Source organism: Mauremys reevesii, linkage group 1 (genome assembly GCF_016161935.1).
Source record: "Mauremys reevesii isolate NIE-2019 linkage group 1, ASM1616193v1, whole genome shotgun sequence".
NCBI lineage: Eukaryota > Metazoa > Chordata > Testudines > Geoemydidae > Mauremys > Mauremys reevesii.
Window position 1 is genome coordinate 299600836 of NC_052623.1, and position 24377 is coordinate 299625212.

The 24377-nt window shown below is 40.5% G+C and overlaps 2 long non-coding RNA genes across 3 annotated transcripts in view; both read left to right on the forward strand.

Moving 5' to 3' along the window:
• Nucleotides 1–434: 434 nt before the first annotated feature.
• LOC120384157 overlaps nt 435–24377 on the forward strand; it is a 45197-nt gene continuing 21254 nt past the window's right edge. Inside the window, exons 1-4 of one of the 2 annotated variants that reach the window (XR_005588651.1) lie at nt 436–698; nt 1511–1674; nt 15929–16018; nt 16291–18667. This is a non-coding gene — a long non-coding RNA (uncharacterized LOC120384157). Of the gene's footprint in view, nt 699–1510; nt 1675–15928; nt 16019–16290; nt 18668–24377 lie in introns of those variants that run through there. The other variant, XR_005588648.1, reaches the window with a different exon arrangement.
• On the forward strand, nt 4096–5993 carry LOC120384163. Its single transcript, XR_005588653.1, has 2 exons — nt 4096–4217; nt 5777–5993. It is a non-coding gene; the product is annotated as an uncharacterized LOC120384163 (long non-coding RNA).

Genomic DNA, 24377 nt, shown 5'->3' on the forward strand with positions numbered 1-24377 from the left:
AATTAATGGGTGACATTCTTTCGCCTATTTTGTATAGGAGATCTTACTAGAAGAGCATAATGGTCCCTTCTAGCCTTTAAATCTATGAGCCCATGAAACTGCAACTGCCACACATTAGAAGAGGAAAATATACAACAAAATGCTGAATTAATTAAATGTAGGTAAAGTGGGGGCATTCCTACCTAACTGATGCATTGTTTTGGTAGATATGTAAATATTTTGAAAATCAGTGTGGGTTTATTAAAAGTATGGCTATTAATTTTAATATTCTGCTTACTACATAAAACATGGTCACAGGACTGTCCCTTGAAGGAAATCAGATGACCAGCCTAGTTGTGTCAGACTCCCCTGAAGGGAATGAGCTAACCCAGGTCCACCTGGAGACAGTTAACTGTCTCAGTAGCTGTAAAGCAGTTAAATAAGTAAAGAGCACCTGTGCCTGAAAAAAGGGTTTAGGAAAGCTCAGTTAGCAATAGCCTCTAGGGAGCATGATATAGCCAAAAGTTCACTAGGTAAAGAAGTATGGTAGAGACCCTGAAGAAGGAAGGGACAGACTGTAAAAGTTATCCAGGCAGGGAGGTGTGAACTGCAGAGCTCTGCAGACAGTGGAGAAACCTGAGACCTTATAGCAGAAGGAGCTTCTGCTGGAATCCAGAGATTTTTGTTTTGGGACTTCTACGTTTTATCTGGGCTCTGAGGTAAGAGCCTTGAAACCCTTGAGTAAATGCTCCTTTCAGAAGGCTTTATTAAAAGGAAATATACTGCTGTAAAATAAAATGGTTGGCCTCCCTTGGTAAGGCTGTTTAAGTGACCTTATCCTTACCTCATTAAGGAGGGGAAATGGAGGCAGGCCACAGCAGAGTCAGGAGGCAACATGCATCTTCTACACACACATGTATTCTGTATCCTGTGCTTATCTGTTTCCTGTTTGTGATCCTGCTGGAAAGCATTCCTCCTAGCATACCAATTTAAAAGAGGACTTGGAAAAAGTTTAATTGAACAGGCTCCATTTTCCCATATTTTCTCCCAGCTCATCTGCCTACAGAAAGTGTAATAAATGTTAATGGAGAGAACAAAAAATAAAGTGAGTAGACTGATGCTGTATAGTGATAAGTGGCACTTGTGCAGCCCAGCCTTATGACTGTACAATAGGATTTATAATCTGTATAAACAGAATTAATATTCATGGAGGCTTCTGAAGTTTGAATACACTGAAAGGGAAAATGAAGAGTCTATATAGGTCCTAGAAGTGTAGTCAGAGACATTACGTTTAAGATTGAATATTCAGATGTAGAGAGAGAAATGACTTAGCAAAAAACTTCTAATCCATATTGCTTTTGAGGGTTGGTTTATTTGTTTGTTTTTTAACCTACTTGCAAACCTTCCTAGGATGCCTCTTTTTCCCTTGGGGAGCCTCTCTCTACAACAAACCTGCTTCTAGGGGCGGGGGGGAAATCTATCCTTTCCCAGCTGGGGTATTATTTTGAGCTTCATTCCTCTCCTTGTCCAGGGAAGGATCAGCCTGCTGAGCCTCAGACTCCTTTTGAGTCCCACTTAAGAGTGGACTCTGGCAAGGTAGTGGAATCTTCAAACCTCTTCTCTGAGGACAAGCTGCTGCCTTCAGCTGACAAAGGATTGAGGATATTTCCTGACTGCTGTTCACAGGGAAAGCAGGTGAGGCAGAGCTATACTCTTTCTGGCTGTGAGTTATGACATTAACCTGCTTAGACATGGCTAAAATATCATTATGTATTAAAATATCAGCATGAAGTGGATTTCTGATGCCTACAACCAGGGATGTTGGAACCGCAGTAGAAGTGGGAGAGAGCACAGGCCAAGGGTTGCTCTTTGGTACCCTGGCACTCTGCGCAGGGCAGATGGAGGGTCCAAGGCTCCCTACAGTGGCCCAGGCTCCCTGGGCAGCTCTTACCACTGATCAGCCCTCCTGCTGCGAAGCACAGCTCCTGCCTATGCCACTCCTGCCTGAGGCTTGCAGTTTCAGGGGGCAACATGGCCCTCTGACCTCTCAAACTACACCATGTTAAAAAGGTGGGCATGGCCTTCCCATTTTTTAAAGTGTGGGGGGCCATGCCCTGGTTCTGGCACCCCTGCCTACAAAAATATCTCCTTGAAAATCCTCATGCTTGGTAGTGTGAGTTGTTGGGTTACCTTAAGCTTAGTGCAAATTGGGCTTTATATGGCTAGGAGTCCCATAAATATGGCCAACGACCTGCCTTCCATGAGGGTGGGTTTTTTTTGTTTTTTAAATCTAACCTCCCTTGGGGGTGTGTGGTTTTTTTTTTTGTTTTTTTTTTTTAAATTAAAGTTGAGGTTAGGTTTATTTATTTCCAATCCCCCCCTCTCTTAACCTGGCTGACATGGGGATTTCCCTTCCCCTGAGATTTTCACTCCTCAGGACCCCTTGGCTGCCTTTACCTCATCTGTAACTACCCATAACAATTGCTCCTGGGCCATCAGATCAAACCAGTTTTTATAATTACCATCAGCCCCTGCCCCCATTATCCACTTTCTCATAAAACTACACATTTTATGCACATATTCAACATGGGTGAGATTATCAAACATTTTGAGATTTCTGTACAGTACTTCAGTTGATAGGTCTCAGGGGTGATATTAAACCTTTTCAATACACTTTCTTTAAATTTGATGTACATCTTAACATCACCCTCCTCCATATCATAAAAAACTTGTCTGGTTTTCCCAGTTAATCTGAAGGATAGGCATCTTCTCTTCTGGGATATTGTGCATCCCACATAGTCTCTCAAAGGGCAGACGGGTTTCTTTATAAATTGGGTTGACATTTTCTGTCTCCCTTATGTGTGTGTGTGTGAGGATGTGTGTACTCACTGGCTGGGAAAACTCCTTTTACTGCTCCAGTATTCTGAGCAACAATGAGTTTCCATTTGTCTCTGGTGTGCCCTTTCCTCAGCTTTTAGTTGTTCCATGTGCCTTTGGTGGGCTCTCTCCTCAGCTCCCTTGGCTTGTTTGGTCTTCTTGATCCTCAGTCCTTCCATCCGTCTCTGATGCTCATGTTCTTCCTGGGCTGCCCAGAACAACAATCTGCCCAGTTCCACTGCAGTTGTCTCACTCTGTGGCACTGGAGCAGGAGGCTGCTCAGATGCCTGGTCAAAACTTACAAGAGAAGCTCTCAGCTCCTGAGCCGTCTTTTTATGGGATATTCCCCTCTCCTTGCATAACTGTTCCAGGTCTTTTGTCTTAAGACCATCATATGACTATGGTTCACTCATTGTGTCTATTCTTAAACTTTATGTTGGGAGTTTTAAATGTTAAAATTTAACAGTGTTGGGTTTTGATCTATAAATCCAGTTGACCTCTGGCATGTGAATCCTGCCAACTACACCAGTGTCAGGCTGTCTAGAGCGGTTCACGAGAGGGAGTACCAGCTTCAGGGTAGACACTGAAGAAGTAGAGCACAAACACCAAACAGGCTTTGAGTTTTATACTTAGATTTTACCATCAAGTATCAAGTGTGAACTCCTCAAGTTCTATAACGACCTTAACATGGAGTCACAGGCAGACCCCTTGGGTATTCCAGGCTATCTGGCCACCCAGGCAAGCTTACCGTATGATAAATGGTCCCTTACACCAAAAATCATAATATTCAGTCCCAAAGGACCAGCCGCTTATCCCAGGTCAGTTGCACCTGAAGCACATGGCATTGGCAACTGTCGGAAGACAAGATACTGGGCTAGATGGACCTTTAGTCTGATCCAGTATGGCTATTAGATTCTATATCAAAGACAACACATGAAGCCAATCCTGTAATAAATTAACTAAATATTCATTAACTAGAAAAAAATGTTATTTACAAGGTTAAGGCAGGTAAACACAGACACACATGAGTTACCGTTTTAGGTTCCAAAAGGTAATAGCAGCTGTTGTAATATGCAAGCTCTGTAAGTTCTTTAGGGCTAACTCAGGCCAAACAGCTGGGGATCCCTTGCTTATGCTTTGAAATCTTCATGCTTCAGAGTTCAAGTAGCATAGAGAGAATTTCTTCTTGACAAGGATTTTTATTTCCTTTCGCCAGAGTTCAAGCTGATGGGATGAGTGCTTGTGCAGGTCTCTTCTTCATGGGTGGGCAATCAACAAAGTCTTTTCTCCATTGATATTCCACAATGGCTTGTCTGATGTCTGAACATTCTTTTGTTGGGTAGGAGATGACACCTCTTCTGGTAAATTAGTATTTCACACTTGATAATGATTCTCTCCTGTTTGATGACTTACACAATTACAGAGCAAACACTTAAATATTACCTTTATAACATGGGATACAGATATTGCCAGTGAGATTAATGCATGTAGCAACTCAAACTCAGTGTCTAAACACTAAACAAACTACACCTCTACCTCAATATAACACTGTCCTTGGGAGCCAAAAAATCTTAACCGCATTATAGGTGAAACCGCGTTATATTTAACTTGATTTGATCCGCCGGAGCATGCAGCCCTGCCCCCCAGGAGCGCTGCTTTACCACGTTAGATCCGAATTTGTGTTATATCGGATGGCGTTATATCGGGGTAGAGGTGTATTATAAATATAATACCTATTTTAACAATACTAACACACAGGTGAGCCAGACTAGTTTACAGCTATGCATTTGTTAGTGTTCAGTGGCGCCTAGGGCCTTGGCATGAGGTGTCACCTGGTCTGCCAGTGTCACAGACACTTACTGTGAAGACTGACTGACTCAGGAGATTGCTAGTGGGACACAAAGCCTTCTAATAGTACAAATTTGTGTAGAGTTTTAATTGAAAATAAATCAAAGTAGTTTCCCTGACGTATTGAATGATCTACTGCACGTAAAATGAACTGGTGGTTTTAGTGGAGTAGAGAGTGGTTCTCATCACAGAAAGTACCCTCCTCAGAAAAGGCCAAGGATGTAATTGGCTTGAGATGAAGATCCTACTGCTGTAGGTAGGAGAGGATTTCAGCCCACAGGGTTGTCAAGCTGATACTTCATATAACCATTAAGTTTGTTTTAAAATAAAAGATGCATATTGTAATTTGGTTTAAGGGGCTTTTTGTCTGAGGAAATTAATGGAATTTAGCATAATTGGTACATTGATATTTAGTTTTCCAGTTGCAACATGTAGTTTAGTGTTTCCTTGGTTAACTTTTATTCACTTTGTGTCGCTAATAGGACTAATGACATAATAAAAAGTATAAGATATTCACACCACTTTCCATGTATTTAAGTATATTCCTTTTTCATACAATGCTTCTATTCATTTCACCATTAGTAATTACAGAGAGGAATGGCTTCTGAATAATTCCTCCCCATGTAACAACAGACTGAGGCAACCTTGCCATTTGAAAAGAATTGAAATGTACAAATAATTGTGTTCACAACTGCATTTTGCATTCTGTGCTGCTTGGCCCACGCCTCCTCAATTCATGCTGTGTGCCTTTGGAAATTCAGTATTGTAATTTGTATTTTGATACTATAAAAATTAGTAGAGAAGCAAGCACTTGGATGTTCATGCCTTGTTTTGGCTCTTTATCTTGCCTTATTCTCAAACAACTCGATTGTACATAGAGGCATGGGCATCTTCCTGGTTTAGCTTTTCATCCCAGGCCTAATGGGAGAACAGTGAGTTTTTGAGCTCTTCCAAATAAGCCTAATGGGCCATGTTAGTAGTAATTCAAATCTCTGATGAGCAGGTAATTACAGTTCTAATAATAGCCATTGGTTTTACATTTTCCATTTTCTTTGTTTGTTTGCTTCCTCAGTTCTCAGCTAAAAATGAAAAACTTCTGATGCTTAGCAGTCCTCCCAACATTGTGATGCTAATGGTTCTGGGATGTGAACGTTAAAAGTTAAATCAAATTCTAAAGGAGGAAAAAACCCTATGTGCTTAAAGCAACACCAACACATTAAAAATGATGTATTTTAAAAGAATCATTAATAACCATGTAGATAATTAAAGGCTTCATCATGCTACCATTACCAGACTCCATTTCACGTGCTTGCATGAATAACGGTTGCAGGAATGTGCCAAGACAACTTAGGTAGGGGATCAAACTCCTGGTCTATGGGCTGACTTTTTCCCACTTGAAATCCTCAGAAGAGATTCAGATTCCTCAGAATATCAGCTTTCTATCTCCTAACTGTGAAAAAAACCTTCTGAATGTGAACCAGTGTTGCACTGTTGTTGCCTACCACAGTAGCTGGAGGATTGTGAACTATCCTAATTTTATCCCAATAGGGTATTAATTCTGAAGCCTAATGATGGTACTTTCAATGTCAACATAGTTCATTTTAGCAGGAATATCTGCTTACAGTGCTGCTTCATTATTGTGGGATGCAGTGTAGGAGAGAGGGAGTGCATGCAGCCTTAGCCTAGCAAGTCTAAAAAATTGCACTGCTATAAATGATGGCCCCAGCTGTGCTATCTTTTCTCTGAGTCAGTATCTGGGCTCACCCTTTGACTGAGCCCTGGCCTAAGGATGTCTGGGATTACCTGTTAGGCAGGGGGAGTGGAGAAGAAAAAGCTGTTTCTCCAGTACCTTGTCTTCCAGCCATTAGGGGATGCTAAGCAGCAAACAGGAAGAGGGCATGAGAAAATAAATCTCTCCCGTGCTCAGTATTCAGTGCACTACAATGGTGAGCTGGGTGGGAAGCACAAAGACACTTCATAATCATGGCTCATCACTAAAAAATTAATGTCCCTCCTCTCCACAGAGAGTTTTCCATTCTGCCTTAGATGAAAACTGAAATAATTAAGATCTAATTTTCTTTAATCTTTTATGATGTTTACATTTGTCAGTTTTGCCTTTCTCCCCCCCCCTTCTTACTGGTGTGCACTAGCCTGATATTTGCAACCCAAACATTGTAGTATTATAGTGGGTAGTTAATTTCCAGCAAAATGAAGTTTTCATTAGACTGTCTGTCTCTTTTACACACACACACATTTCCATTGATGTTAAGCCTTAATGTTATCCAGTCTAAATTCAGGGTCGTACCTGAACTGACAGTATCTGTGTAACAATAGCCATAGTTTTCAGAAGAGAACAAGATCTAGTATCTGTAAAATATTTTTTGTGGGACCACAGTACAACTGCCAAGTGCTGGTATGTTCATATTCTCCCACATACATTTCAGGTGTCAGAGCTCCCTCATGTGGAAAGATAATGGAAGTGGGCTCGTGTCAGAAGAGTGTTCCCACAAATCTCAAAAAATGAAAATAATTGGAGACTTTTTCTTCAAGTAGCTGATTTTCCCCCAATCCCCTGAAATGAGAATATTTAACTAAAAGCCTTGTATGTAAACTAGGCAAGTTAGTCTTAAGGCCTAATTTTCCATGCAGAAAATTAGGCTGAAAATGTTGTTTATCATTATTTATAATGTAAATGTGTTTATCTAGCAGAGGTATGTATATTGTATGTTTAGTCCATGCAGTCTCAGATACATGGGTATTACTAGGGGCTGCTGTACTGACATCCCACCAGCCTAACTATCTTTTAGTAAAGAGACCAAAGATTGCAGTGAATAAAAATTGAATAGTTCTTTTCTTTGTGTGTGTATTATTTTGCATTTGTTTTCATAACATGAAGCAACATTATTTAGAACCCCTGCAATATCTAATTCCTGCTTTTGTTTGCCAACTTAAAGTGAGAAGTTAGATTAAGAGAAAGCTGTTCCATTATTATCCATATAATTAATACGCACAATGTAAATTTATTCAGGAACATTTTCCCCCAAGATATGTTGTGAACAGAAAGCAGGAATCGTTTATTACAGAGATTCTCAATTTTAAAAAAATTCTGAACACCCTAAAACTACCCACTGTTTCTTCCTTTGACTTTCACATCACAGAATCCTTTGAAGGCTCTGGGGGCAAACCCTTGTTTAGAAAATTCTTATCCTACATTTTCATTTTTTTCCCCAGCTATGGTAAACATAAGCAATTAAATTCAATATTAAATAATTTCATATAAAACATGTTTTAACTAATAAAAGTTAATGAATGTCATTCATTATTCCTTCCCCATTCACTTACTGCTCCTGCCTCCACGACTCCTGTATCTCTTGCAGACTAAGCTGTAGGTTTCGAAATTGCGGACAAGGGGCTTGTGGCTAATGGATGTTGCTGGTAAACCAAGAGGTAGCTCAGTATGGTGGTTGTAGTTAGGCAATAGCTCAGCATAGGGGAATTTGAGTCAGGTATAATGGTGGCAGCAGCAGGGGAGACAACACCAGCACTATGTAACTCATGTGCATTGGTATATGTTCTCAGTGTACATAGGATGTTGCCTGGCAACTGTATAGTTTCATGTTTGTTCACAGCTCTGTCCACTTAGTGTTTTTAATTGTGTCTTTGTGGGTACCACAGAGACATGACCCCCAGCGTGAGAACAGCCAATCTCTTTGATCACCTCAGAAATGACATTTATTGAAAGAATAATCTTCATTTTCACATGATCTATACCTTTTTTCATGCAAAGATCCAGTGCTTCAGCTGTTGTTCCAGGTACCTAATTACAATAGTGCAGCTCCAGGAGAACTCTCGTGCAGCTGTTTTCTTCACACAAAATATTCCAAGAATCATAGGATACATAAAGCTCTCCATGTAATCATAGGATGCAGCTCCTTTTTTATTCCCCTCCATCAGTTTCTCCTCACAGAGTGCAAAAATGAGAAGCTGCTCTTCAAGCATCTGTGTGGCTTGGATCCCTGCTTTTTCTAGGCAGAAAGCAGCAACATGAATAAGTCAGTTGCCCCTGTCCCATCTCAATAGCTAAATATATGGTATCATTCATATGGATCTGACCTCTACCTGATTGGTAACTCAGTTTTGGAGAGAAAACTCTTTGAAGGCACAAAGTATAAAATTTCCACAAATGGAAAATTTCCTAGTTTGAGTTCCCCTTCCTTGTCTTTAATAGGGTCCTCCCTTCTACTGGCTGGTTTCCAAACACGCACAGGGGTTCTCAAACTGGGGGTTATGACCCCTCACGGGGCTGCAAGATTATTATGTGGGGGTTGTAAGCTGTCAGCCTCCACCCCAAATCCCACTTCACCTCCAGCATTTATAAGGGTGTTAAATATTTAAAAAAGTGTTTTTAATTTATAGTGGGGGGTTGCATTCAGAAGCTTGCTATATAAAAGGGGTCACCAATATAAAAGTTTGAGAACCACTGTGCTAGGGGTCACAGCACCTATGAAAGCTATGGGCCTGATCTTAAGAATAAGATTCCATTTGACTTCAATTGGAGTTGTGAGCTAAGGACTTCTGAGAAGTTAGTCTCTACATGTACAATGGCCGAGAGTAGTTGTAAACCATGGCTAGTGTACAGTAGCTCAAAAAGGACAAAACATTTGAACATTTTTGCAAAATGTATTTTGAAATTAAAATTCCTATGTATGTTTTAATGAGATGAACTACTGACATCTGTGAAGCGATGTTATTTTAACACCTAGTCACCAACCATCCATGTGGTTTGCGCAAACTATTCTCAATCAAAATCCGGATGTTAAGGTGTTTCCATTTAATTGCTTTAAAAGATGATCTGCTGGGTGCCTTTGTCTTGTGTACTGAGTCCCTACTGAGAGTTTGCTCCTTCATGATTACATGGCTGTTAAGGCAGTTGGCCTACACTTGAATAATTGAGAGCTGGATCACCCTCTCCTATGAAAATAGCTATGGGAGGTGGGATGGGAGAAGGAAGGCTACATTGGGATTCCTTCAGGGAGTTTTCCCCAAATCATGTAGTTGGGGAATGAGAGGGAGAGGTGTGGAAGGAACCTCTGGAACATCCTGCAGATCCCTAAGACCATGGGCACTGGCTCTGGCACCCACTAGGGCAACCTGGCTTCAGTGGAGCCATAGGGGGCTCCCCTGACTGCAGCTTCTCCTGGGACTCTGGGGAAAGGGTGATAAAGCTTGAAGATGGATTGCCTTTTTCTGGTAGGATATACAAAGCTGTTAAGGAGACAATGGCTCTACCCAAGGCTGCCCATTTGCCACCATGTGCCCTGTGATACCTTAGTAGGAGGGGATGCGCCATGACAGTAGCTTACACATCCTTCCACCGAGATCTACAGGGTCCCTTTCACGTGCAGATCAGAGGAAACCAATTTGGGTAATAATCAATAGTTAAGCCAGTAATTAATTATCAGAGGATACTTCTTTAGAATGGTTTTCATGGTGAAAGGATAAAGAGATAATTAAAATATGCTTGAGGACTAACATATACCACATTAAAAACATGATTATTCAGGATAGTGAAATAGAATCATAGAAATGTAAAGCTGAAAGGGACCTCAAGAGGTTACTTATTTTGTCCCCCCTGCATTGAGGCAGGACCAAGTAAACCTAGACCATCCCAGACAGGTGTTTGTCTAACCTGCTCTTAGAAATCTCCAAGGATTCTATAACATCACCAGGAAACCTATTCCAGTGCTTAACTATCATATAGTTATAAACTTTTTCCTAATATCCAAACTAAATCTTCCTGGCTGTAAATGCAGCCAATTGCTTCTTGTCCTACTCTTGGTGGACATGGAGAACAAGTGTACACTGTCCTCTTTACAATAACCTTTATCATATCTGAAGACTGTTATCATGCCCCCCCCCCAGCCTTTGCTTCTCGGCACTAACAATGCCCAATTCTTTCAATCTTTTCCTCAAAGATCACATTTTCCAAACCTCTTATTTTTGTTGCTCTCCTCTAGACTCCTTCCATTTTGTTCACTCTTTCTTGAAGTCTGGTGCTCAAAATTGGATATAGATCCTTTTTTGTAATACTGCTGTCGAGCCTGTAATTTCCTACATTAGAGCTATATAGTAGCTGTTGGTCATTAGTGTTCTGTGTGTTTAATTTTTATTTGTAAAAAAAAATTCTGGGCATTTCTCAGTTTATTTTCCAAACATTAAAACTGGGATGAAATTGGGTTTACAAATTAAAAAATAAAATCAGAAAAAATCAGAGAAACAAGAAAAACTAATAAAAATTTCATAATATACACATTCTAGTACAGTATAATTGAAACTTTTTTTATGTACAAAGATATTTTTTGTCTCGGAGCTAGTAGTTTTTTGCAGAACTCCTGGTTTGTGTATGCTTGCATAATTTTCTTCAGAGTATCCTCACTTGTGTTGATCATACAGTACTGCTGTCTTGGAGGTAGTCAAGCTTTGAGTGCTCTGCATCAATAGATTCAGGAGGTATGCTCAAAGCTCACTGTGCCACTTTGCTGAAGTTGGGAAATGTGTCTTGATGACTATTACAAAAAGCCAGCACATCTAGTTTCACACTGTCATGGTCAGGCATGTTCATGTAAGTAGTAAATTCCCCTTTTAGATTTGAAATTTCATCTTTAGGGGCAAATAGTTGAAACACTCTGGCATAATGGTCATAGTCTGCTGTCAAATTCACCTTGAGGAAGGGGTGCAACACCTGGATAACATTCCAAAAAGAATCTTCAGCACCACACACTTCAGGGTTCAGATTATGGGCCACAGTTGTCTCCCATTTCTTGCTCCGTGTTGTGTTGAAGGTTTTGAATGCTTTTTTGGTTTTCTCGTATTCCGGGGTCAGAAGGATTTCCAGAAATAGCTGGGTTGTCTCGCCATATGTTTCTCCTGCAGATTTTATGCTCAATTCAGCTGAGATTTTGGTTGTTAGGATCCAGTAACTGTCTGTATTAGCAAACGTGTTGGCAATAGTTGGAGAAAACGCCAAGGTTTTCTGCGTGTCACATAGTGAGTCCAGGTTTTCAACAATGAACATTACCTTGGTGTGCAGAATCTGGCAGTCATTTTGGTTATTTGCCAGTCTCTTCAGAGTTTCTTCTTTATAACCAACAAACTCAGGATGATCTAGGAGACACATTTAGCACAATCCATGCATTATTTACATCAGTGGCTCTCAACCTTTCCAGACTGCTGTACCTCTTTGTCTTGTGTACTGCAAGTTTCACCGCACTTAAAAACTGCTTGCTTACAAAATCAGACATAAAAATACAAAGGTGTCACAGCACAGTATTATTGAACAACTGCTCACTTTCTCATTTTGTCTGTATGACATTTTAGTTTGTACTGACTTTGCTAGTGCTTTTTATGTAGCCTTTTTTAAACCTGGGCAAATAGCTAGATGAGTTGATTTACCCACTGGAAGACCTCTGCGTACCCCCAGGGGTATGTGTACACCTGGCCGAGAACCACTGATTTACATGACAGGCAGCAAAGTACAAGCTCATCCACCAATGTGGCATAACAGGGGTAGGTAATCAGCAATTGGCTTTGCACTCATCTTGCGCTGTGTAAAACAAAGGCTTCAACTTCTTTACAAGCTTGAAAATGGCCCTGAATCCAATGATGCAAGATTTCATATCTTTCATTTCATCTGTAGCTTCAGCTTTGGTTTCTGATTGAGTTTAATCTCACATGCAGACTTAGCCAGCTTAGAATGGGAGATTCTGCAAACAGATTCTGTGTTTAGTTGTGGCTACATTTTCCCAAGTTTCTTGGTACATCTCAGACATGTTAATTATTGCTGCGTCAACAAAACGGGTGTCAGCAGAGAGGATGAATGTCACATAAGCTCAGAACAATGTGGGTTTCTTTGCTTTCAAATAAAAAAAAACAAAAGGCCAAGAATCTGATGGTCCAAAGCATCAGGAGACTTGTCAAAAATCAGACTAGATACCACATTTCCAGCATTTAATTCCATCAGTGTAGATACTAAAGCATAATAATTTTATTTAAGATATTTATGAATTAAGTTGTCTGCATTAGGAAGGGTTTTTGCTGTTGGAAGTATTATTACACAAAGTCACCAATAGGCCTCTCTGCAACTAACAGGGGTTGTCCAGCAAAACAAAGAGCATGCACAAATTCATTGACACAATTGTGCTGTGTCCTCTTTTTCATTATAGCCCTGGTGAGGGCTCCTGATACTGACTGTTTATCCTGACGCTCACTTTCTTCTTTAAGCTTCTTGTACCGCTTGCTTTTGACATGCTCCTTTATTCTGTCAGTACAAGCACTGACCTCAATGCTGCAGTGTTTGCAGTGCAATACATTGTCTTCACTCCCGTCGTTACTTTTCTTGAAAATTTCTAAGCACTGATTTTCTTGTTGGCATCAGGCGTAGGTTTATGTTTTCGCCCCAAGTTTATCTTTTTACCTTATCTTTATCTGTGGAGGATTGATTGTTTAAATTAAGCACCACACTAAATGGACTCAAAGGAATAGGTGGGCAGCATCTCCTTATGAGCCAATCATAGCATGATACTAACGTTGTTTGATTTCCAACCTCCACTGTGATGTGTTATGTGTTTTACACTGCAGAACTGCTTCAATCTCAGAGCAGCAGGACACAACAATCGTGTAAAGCATTAGTGTTTAACAAAAATAAGTACCCCAAAAAATATTGAGTGGATTGATAAATGGGTGTAAATCAGTAAAAACTGAACTTCTTTAATAAAAAAAAAACAACCCTGGTAATTTATCAGTGAAAATTGGTAAAAATGGAAAACATGGAACACTAGTAATCATTTATGCCTGGAAGCCTTTAAAAAGAATCCACTTAAAAGTACAGTATTGTAAGTCACGTACAGATCTTCTGCTGGTCATATCTATAGACTTTCTGAACCATCCTGACTCTGTAGTTTTGCATATAGCATGCTACATGCAGCACTGGGCAGCTGTTAAACTTCATGCTTACATAAGGAACCGAGGGCCAGATCTTCAGCTAGTGTAGAGCGGTATAGCTCCATAGTCTTACCTGTAATAAGTTTTATTATTTGTATTTTTCTCTCATGTGTAGATCAACCTTATTTAATTTTATAAAATTATTTATGAAATGTGCCTAATTTATCACCACCCCTTACCACATATGCAGATTCACATACATATACAGAAACGGATCCATTGTCACTTGGGGACTCAACAATCGCCTCTCCAAGAGAACCTCAAACCACTTAAAGCACCTGCGTATATAGTCCGGCCCTGACAGTTATCTAAGTTGGACCAGTAGAGGAAGCCACTTCTAGAGTCAAGAGCCCCTCGCTGAGACTCAAGCACCTGTGTCCAGCTCTGAAACATTTAAAATGAGGTGGTGGGTGTTAACTGGAACACCCTATCTATTCTGTCAGGAAAGAGCGTGACTATCAAAGCATCAATATAAGATAGTTCTACTGTATTTGTATTTGGTCACTTGTTTCAATCAGCTTTACTTCATAGTTGTATGTATAAGAGTTAGACGAGAAAGACTTTGAGATATGCTACAAAGAGAGCAATCATGATGCCATATATAGGTTTATAAATGAAAGATGCATTTCAAGTCATCTATTTTAAAACACTTTGTGCATTTATTAACAGCCATTGACATTGTGGACCTTTCAAAGTTGGCCTTGATAGGAGAGAACTAGGGATAGGTAGAAGAAAAGAGACAGAAATAGGGATCGGTTGTAGAAAAGAGATCTATTTTAAAACCTTGTCAGCACTGAGCTGAGCCAGTTTAACCTTACAGTGTATTAACGGTTACTTTTTTGTATCTAAAGCCTTGATTCCACCAGCTATCTTTATAGCTAAAGAGGAATGTGAAGTCACAGAAGAGCTTTTTGATATTTTGCAAAAGTGTAGCCTCTTTATCAACCTCCAACTCTGAAGGCATCCTTCAGTTCCTGTAAATAAATCCTGTAGGAAATCTGAGCTAATTAGGCAAAAAGTCAGGAAAGGCAATTACCACCAATTAGAAATGTGTCAACTGTTTATTTAATAGTTAACCTGTAGGTGATGTAATAAAAAGGTCTTTATATTAAAATTGGACATGTTGCATGGGATGGCTCACTTCAGGGAACCACAAATCAAGTTCACATTGTAGAACTCCGCACTCCTGGTAGGCTCCACAGGAATACTAGCTATTCTTGCAGTTTACCAGACGCTAGTGTAGTATTGTGATGATCATCATGATCTTCTGATAGTGGCAATGATCCATGCAATTAACAACGTTTTCCTTCTTCTATATGACAGTATGTTGCTATTTGATATATTTGCTTTGCTATACTTTCTTCTCTATATCTTCATTTTTCTCTCCTTTCTCTTAGTTTAATCCTTGTTTTCTTCCATTTTGGTCAGATGTGGTGCAGGACAAAATGATGTCACTGACTTCACTATTAAGAAACTTTATTTTCTTCTAGATCAGCCCAGGACCCCGCAAATTAGGCATTATACAACACAGATACCACCCTTAAAGGAGCATTGCATTTAGTCATTATGGGAATGATTTGAAGCCTGTTGAAACAAATTGGAATAGTTCTATTGACTTCAGGGGGCTTTATATCAGGTCAGAATGGATGTCACAGACGTAGTGGGCAAGATAGATATTTTGCTAACTACATTTCTTAAGAGTATTTAATAATCTCCAGCATTATTCCATTATACGAATCATTCAGCTGTGCAAAGATGCAATGAAATTTACAAAAACCTATTTGGCCTGTTTGCTATGATGAAAAAGTTTAATGATATTTTACTCAAACATCAAACAATTACTTGCCATGGGGAAGTATAATTTTGTCAGATTTCCATCACCCTTCCAATAAAAGAAGATGATATTGGGAAAATCATGTTGTTTTTATTAGCTTTTGGTCTTTTAATTAGTAAAGGGTCAATATATGAATGCTCTATAACAGCGATTAGCTCCTACGTACATACTTGAAAAGTGGAAGGAAACTGTGTTTTGATATTACTTCATAGAAATAAAATCTATATACAGTTATCATTTGACACTGTAGTCTTACAGTCAGAAATACCACTCTGATTAACCTTTTCAATAGATCAGATTAACTTTTACTGTGGGATTATTATTTTGAAAATGAACATTCAGAAGTTTGTATATTATGTACTTATTCAAACTCTGGACATTTTGTTGCAGTTGGCTCTGCCAATGGAAAATGAAGCCAATGGTTTTCAGTGGGAGCAGAATCAAAGGGAGCGTGCGGGTTAAGAAAAAAAGTATGCTCGGGTAAGAGGTGCTCTATATTCCTAAATGTTCTGTGTAGTTAATATTTTTTGGGGTAGATCCTACATACCTTCAGCTGTGCTGTCAACCAGTAAAAATATTAAGCTAGTGGACAGTCACTTTGTCGGTCATGCCAAAGCCGTATAATTTTCATTTTGATTGGTATATGTATTTTGTTTAAAAGCACATTCTTTTATATTTAACATAAACCACTAAGTGCCTTTTTTAAAACCTTCACCACCCTCTGAAGTTTGCCATCTTCATTCTTGCTTTAGAGTACTTAGGACGCTAATTACCGTTTAGTCATGCCACGAAAAGAAGATTACACAGGAAAAAGTGGAGAGCCTGGAAAGTGGTGAAGAAGAATTCTAAAAATACATGGAACCCTCATAACCCTTTTTTTTATTACCCCTCCCAAAAATACCAGGACTGAACTGAGGGAGGGGGCAGAGAGTATGTAAGTGGTTGTGCTATGTGGACACTGTCAATGCAACTAGTTAGGAGGAAACTCTGACCATACGGTAGTGTCACATCTTTAAAATCCAAATTGAATATGGTAAGATTAATAAATGAAAAGTGATTCAAAATGCTACTTGACTTAGAAAACTCAGGATATGCTTGGGGGAGGAGGGAGAAAGGTATTTGAATGTTTAAAAATTAAAGAGAAGCAGCTTTGCCTACAGTCCTCCTGACAAAGTTGTTAGGCAATATTGCATGACAGCATACTCTGTAATTTTCACATGTTGAAGGGTTATTTAAAAACTGATGATAAAATGCTATTGTGCAAGAGGAATAACGTTCTACTGTACAATTTAGAAAACAGGAAGCAAACAATCTCAAAAACGCACTCTCCTAACCTCACTGGAAGTCTCCACACCAAAGGATTAGCTTAGCAAACTGAAATGGATATTTCATATTTTTCTTACTTGACTAACGCCCCTTGGGAGTTAGTAATGAGAGACTCCACCCTACATAAAGGCAACTTTATTCTCTGCAACTGTAAAATACTCAAGTGGTTTCAAAGTAATCTGGAAATTCTTTGTGCTCAACCTCTAGTAAGTTTGATGCTGCTGTTTTCAAAAGGACACTTCTCCAACTTTAGCTTTTGCTGAAGGAAGGGGCATGCTGTGCAAAACTCTTATTTTGTGTAGGTGTTAATTATGGCAAACGTCTGATAAGATCTTCTTTGTAGATAAATAGTAGAGTGAGGACAAATGTGAATGATTTTCTTCACAGCACCAGGTATGAGAAGGAAAGTGCTATGTCCTATATACTAATAACCTAATGAAATTTTAGCTTTTTCCAAACTGAACATACAGGGTGACACTTTATCCCAGCAGCCATTTACTGTTATCATCTTTACACTTTTCTTTTCCCTGTACAACTCTGCAGGTTGTTTTTTATTTAGTTCAGTAGTCTCCTGGGTTGAGTAAAGATCAGAGAGCAGCTCCTGTTCCTTCGTTCATTCTCCCCCACAATTTATGTGCTGTATTTTTATTGCTTCCTCCACTTCAGCAGGGGATAGGGTGCAGCTCTCTTTCACCTCCCAGTGGTTTAACAAGCCCCAACTGCCAGCTGTTCATTCCAAGCCCGGAATCCCAGGCCAGTCTTCATGGCTAGTTTTTCCTTTCCTACCCGGCTCTGGCACATACACCCCCATCACTGAAATATATTCTGCTGCTCCATCAGATAGCCACCCCTCTTCCCTCCTTGGTCTCCACAAGGGATTGTTGTGTTCTGTGTGGAAGAGGGGGCAAGGGCATGGACACTCAGTGTGGCATATCCCACTTTGCAACAGCAGCAAAAATTATGCAATTTGCATTGTAAACTGTTTCCCAGAGCAGCTGTCACTCCCACTCCATGGCTTTCAAAGACCACACAACAGGTTAGAGCACAGGAGTACTAAGCAGAGCTCTGTGAGTCATGCTGACAGTCATGGGAGAGTGGTGTCAGAGAAGGCTCAGGAGGAAAGGGACTCCCCTTCCTCCTCAGAGCTTGAGAGCCAAAGAGTCTTCCATTTGTATCGCTGAAAATCCCAGGCCTGTATCAGTACCTGGATCCACACAGTTGCTGGATGATGAAGCAGATTCCTGGCTCTTCTAGAGACGTGCATTTCAGGAGGCTTGCATTCTCCTGCTGTGCAGTTTGAAGGGTGGAGGGGAGTATACAGTCCTATTCATTCTATTGTACAGTATGGTGGCCCTACCGCAGGTAGTGACCAGCCCAGATCCTCAAAGATATTTAGGCACTCAGCTCCCCATAGGATTTAAGTGCCTAAATACCACTGAGAATCTGGGGCCAAGTGCTTAAAATAAATGTGTGATTTGCTGAGAGTTAACAAGGAGCAGAAAACATTTAGTTACTCAGTACAATGTTCCCATCTATGTATGTATTATCTGAAGTACTTATATGGCCCCCATCATGGTAGTGTATGAGCACCTGATAATCTCCTAGTGCATTTATCCTCTCAAAGCCCCTGGGACATAGGGCAGCATTATTTTGCAGTTGGGGAACTGAGGCACAGAGAAACAAAGTGACTTGCCCAAGGTCACAGGACATCTGGAGAGGAGCAGCAAACAGAACCCAGGTCTGCCAACTCCTATGCTAGCACCCTACTCACTGGACAGATCTTCTTCCTCTCCCAGACGCTCAGCTAATAAAAAGATACATTTGATTAACTATAATCTGTTCTTCTCTGAACTCATTGGCCTTTCCATCTTTGGCAATAAAATGGAAAACACCTTTTCAATGACAACAGTTGGGGAGGAGCTTTGTTGTCCATTTCAGGCCCTTAATGATTAAGATGTGATGGGCTGTGCACTATGATCTAAAAACAGGCTTTGTAGTTGCTATGCCCAAGGCTGGAGGCCAAATGCTATTAACCAACAAGGTGTCAATATTAGATTATACATATCCTGTCATGTCTTATTGCTGTTATGTAGTACTAGTTTCTAAAGAAAAATATGCAACATGAGAAATATTTCTAAGATGAGAAGACTGTTTAAATCAGCTATAACGTTACATTCAAGAATAATAGTTCCAAATGGCTGGAAAGCAGTAACAATAAACCTATTGACTTTTAAGGTCCTATTAGGGTATCACAATGATACACCAGGATGATCCCTCAGAGGCAAAGAGACTCTCCCTTATATAAGTGCTCCAGCAGCAGGGCCCTAAACAATGGCGTGGCTGTCTGATCTGTCCTCAAACTGTCCATGTTTATGTGACAGTCCTTTAATTTCACGCTTGGGGCTTGGGTTTCTTTGAATTAGTGGTCAAAACACCAACCTTTCCTGTTGGGGTATTTTCCTTAGCTCCGTGGCTGTCCCCCTAGACCTTTCCTCTTCCCAGGCTCATCAAAAGGAAGTGGAGAGACCCCACAGCAGTTCCAATTTCATTTAGGTCTCCCTCATCTCACTAAGCAAAAGGGAGTTTTTATATATACCGCTTATTTCCCAGCATTCCTTACTGTGAGGCCTACATTTCTGATCAGCCCCTGCAACTATGATTCCCAGAATGCCTTATTTTTCAGCTGTACTAGGGACAGGGTTGTGCTGGGCCAGTATCTTCCCTTAAAGGGGCTAGCAGATACTCTGACACTGTTCTCATAGAAAAAACTTTCATCTTTAGCTTCCAATTTTCTATGATTCCCCTAGGTAGTTTTAAACTCTGATAAATACTTATTAAGGCTGAAACTGAAATTGTCCTTTATACAGTTGATAAGAATCAGGCAGATTGAGAATCATTAAAAAGTAAAGAATACCTTTTATTTTTACAAATGTATGCATGTGAGTAACTGTACACATGTGAATAGTACCCCTGAGTTAGTTGTCACAACTAACATGGGAGGGTTACTCACATGCCTAAGCATTTGCAGGCCTGTGGCCTATGACTTTATTTGAATATAAAACACAAAACAAGCATTACTACAGCTGTTAATAATGATGGAGTTTTAAGATAATTAAGATCCCTGGACGTGTTTCCATGATCAAACAAAGCAAACAAAGCAAATGGCACAAAAGTGAATGCTATTAAGTTATTAACATTTTTAAAAAAAATCAGTGCACTATGACACATACTACTTTTTAATCACTGTGATCGAGAAAAATGTCCCGTGTTCCACTAAACTGGAAAAATATGGTTTATGTCCAATCTGGTAGGAAACTGATTCTCCCTGCTCATCCTTCCCTTCTGCCCCCACAGTGTCACTTGGGAGACCCTGCTGAGCAAAAACTGAAAGTCTGTAAGCAGCTGTGTGCAACTTTAGATCAGCCTTTCTGTGTGCAGAACAGGTATCTGCCAGCATTCTCCTGGTTATGTGCAATTTAGGCTTGAAGGCTGATCAGAAATATCTGCTTTAATTTTTCCACCTGACTGGATTAAAATTAAAATGCTTTGATGGGTTTAGATTATCAGGAGGAGAAGCGAAAAGCAATAACCCATGGGTGCATAGGAATACATTAGTACATTTCTGTCTCTGTCAAGGAGCGATTCTAATGATATTTGCAAGTAAAAGACCATCTGGGATTTTAGCAAACAGATCTGAATGATTGAAACACACAGAAAGCATGTTTTTGTCTCCAGTATAAAAACTGCAACATTACTAACCTTTGATATATAGATTCATAAATTCCAAGGCCAGAAGGGATCACTGTGATCACGTAGTCTGACCTCCAGTATAACACAGGCCATAGAAATCCCCCAAAATAATTCCTAGTGCACATATTTTAGAAACACATCCAATCTTGATTTAAAAATTGTCAGTGATGGAGAATCCACATGGTAAGTTGTTCCAACAATTGATTTACCTTCACTGTCAAAAAGGTACGCTTTATTTCCCGTCTGAATTTGTCTATCTTCAGCTTTCAGCCATTGGATCATGTTATACCTTTCTCTGCTAGACTGAAGAATCCATTATTAAATATTTGTTCCCCATGTAGATACTTATAGACTGTAATCAAATCACACCTTGACTTCTTTATTAAGATAGATTGAATCTTCTTCTTCAGTCATTCTCATGTCACTTCTCTGAACCGTCTCCAATTTATCAAAATCTTTCTTGAACTGTGGGAACTAGAACTGGACAGAGTATTCCAGCAGCAGTTGCAGTCATCCAAATACAGAGCTAAAATAACCTCTCCACTCCTACTCAAGATTTCCCTGTTTATGCATCACAGGACTGCATTAGCTCTTTTGGCCACAGAGTCACACTGGGACCTCAAGTTCAGCTGATTTTCCACCACAACCCCCAAATCTTATTCAGAATCACTGCTTCCCAGGATAGAGTCCCCCATCCTGGAAGTATGGCCTACAGTTTTTGAATCTAGATATAATCAATATAGCCTTCTTTGTCGAGTTTGGGATTGTGCCTTTTGGACATCTAGTAAAATATTCTTAAGCAGGTCCCTACCATCATTCATGTTTTGTTAAAACTTTTTCTCCCAGTTTATGTTCATAATTGTTCTCAGCTTTATGAAATTGGCCCTTTTAAAGCCCCAACTAATATATATAAAAATATTGTTTTGGATTTTATTCTGTTTGTAAATAGTTAATGTGATGAAGTCATGATCACTTGTACTTAAGCAACCAAGAATTTTTAGTTATGATCAATTCATCTCTATTTGTCAAGGTGAGGTTTGATGTAGAATTGCCGTGTTGGATGCAATGCTTCTCGAGTTAGCAAATTGTCCTCTTTAATTTTTAATAATTCCAAGGATGTTTGAGTACTGGCAGCATGACACCTCCAAAATAGAATAATAGAAATGTAGGGCTGGAAGGGATCTCAAGAGGTTATCAAGTCCAGTCCCCTATGCTGAGTCAGAACCAAATAAACCTAGACCATCCCTGACAGGTGTTTGTCTAACCTGTTCTTAAAAACCTCCATGAAGGGAATTCTACAGCCTCCCCCCCCGAAGCTTATTCCAGACCTTAGTTACCCTTATAGTTAGAAAGTTTTTTCTTAATATCTAACCTAAATCTCCCTTCCTGCAGATTAAGCCCATTACTTCTTGTCCTACCCTCAGTGGACATGGACAACAATTAATCCCCATCCTCTTTATAAAAGCAGGGGCGGCTCTAGACATTTCACCGCCCCAAGCAGGGCGGCATGCCGCAGGGGGCACTCTGCCGGTCGCCGGTCCCGCGGCTCCGGTGGACCTCCCGCAGGCGTGCCTGCAGACGGTCCGCTGGTCCCGCGGCTCCACCGTAGCCACGCAGGACCAGCGGACCCTCCACAGGCACACCTGCGGGAGGTCCACCGGAGCTGCCTGCCGCCCTCCTGGGGACCGGCAGAGTGCCCCCTGCAGCATGCCGCCCCAAGCATGCGCTTGGCATGCTGGGGTTTGGAGCTGCCCCTGATAACAGCACCTAATATGTTCAGAGATTCCAAGGCCAGAAGGGACCGTTGTGATCATCTAGTGTCCTCCTGTATAACTCAGGCCAGAGAACTTCTCCAAAATGTTATCAGCAATCCCCAAACTAGAACACCTTAATCTCAACTGATTAGTGATTGGGCTGCTTTATGGTCAGACACAGTGTGAAGACTAACCATGTCTCCCCTTAGACTTCTTTTCTCAGAATTAATGTGCCCAATTTTTTTAACCTTTCCTCATAGGTCAGATTTCTAAACTTATCATTTTTGTTGCTTTTCTCTGGATCCTTTCCAATCTGTCCACATCTTTTCTAAAGTGTGGTGCCCAGAACTGGATACAACACTCCAGCTGAGATGTCACCAGTGCTGAGTAGAGTGGGACTATTACTCCCAGGTCTTACATACAACACTCCTGTTAACACCCCCCAAAATATGAGCCTTTTTCACAACTGCATCACATTGTTGATACATTCAGTTTGTGATCCATTATCACCCCCAATCCTTTTCAGCGTAACTACCACCTAGCCAGTTATTCCCCATTTTGTAGTTATGCATTTGATTTTTTTTCTTCCTAAGTGTAGTACTTTACCCTTATCTTTATTGAATTTCATCTTGTTGAATTCAAGCTAATTCTCCAGTTTCTCAAGATCATTTTGAATTCTAATCCTGTCCTCCAAGGTGCTTGCATTCCTGCCCACGTTGGTGTCATCTGCAAACTTTTTAAGCATACTCACAACTCCATTATCAATGTAATTAATGAAAATATTGACTAGTACCAGACTCAGGACTGACTGTTGCAGAATCTCACTTGATACACCCTCCCAGTTTGACAGCAAACCATTGATAATTACTCTTTGAATACAGTCTTTCAACCAGTTGGGCACTCACTCAATAGTAATTTCATCTAGACCACATTCCCTAGTTTGCTTATGAAAATGTCATGTGGTACTGTATTAAAACCCCTTACTAAAATCAAGATAGATCACATCTACTGCTTCCCCCATATATCACTCAGAATGAACTCCCCCACGATAATGCAGCTTTTTCCTCGCTCTACACGTTATAGATAGGTTCTTAAGGAGCCTTTTATCCTGTTCGTGTGATTTGATGGCCCTTGCAGACACCAACTAGTACCCTGTCTTGTTCTTTATCTGTTAAACATTGATCCATAAAAGCAGCAAAGCGTCTTGTGGCACCTTATAGACTAACAGACGTTTTGGAGCATGAGCTTTCGTGGGTGAATACCCACTTCGTCGGACATGCATCTGACGAAGTGGGTATTCACCCACGAAAGCTCATGCTCCAAAACGTCTGTTAGTCTGTAAGGTGTCACAAGACTCTTTGCTGCTTTTACAGATCCAGACTAACACGGCTACCCCTCTGATAATTGATCCATAAGCATTCAGGATAATTTGCCTCTGAGTTGTCAGTTAATTGAAAAAAAGCAATGCCATTTTTTACAATGCCAATCCCTACCCTTCTTGCCTAGACAATCCTTCCTAAATAGGTTATAACCAGGGCTGCTCAGAGGATTCAGGGGGCCTGGGGCAAAGCGAGGGAGCTGCCGTGCTTGTACTCACCCAGCAGCGGTCTGGGTCTTTGGCAGCATTTTGGCAGTGGGAGTGCCTTCAATTGCTCTGCGTCTTCGGCAGCACTGAAGGGCCCCCCGCCGCTGAAATGCCACCAAAGACCCAGACCGCCGCCGGGCCAGGGCTCGCGGGGCCCTTGCAGGGCCTGGGGCAAATTGCCCCACTTGCCCTCCCTTCTGGGCAGCCCTGTTTATAACCAGCGATTTTAACATTCAAATCATGCAAATCTTCTCACCGGGTTTCAGTAATACCAACTACATTGAATTTATAATCATAAACAAGCAATTCCAATTCCTGTTGTTTATTATCCGGGCCCCTAGCATTAGTGTATATAATTAAGGATTTCTTCTGTTCACATGCCTTGGTGCTTTGATTAACTTTGTTTTTGGCATGTTGACTTTGT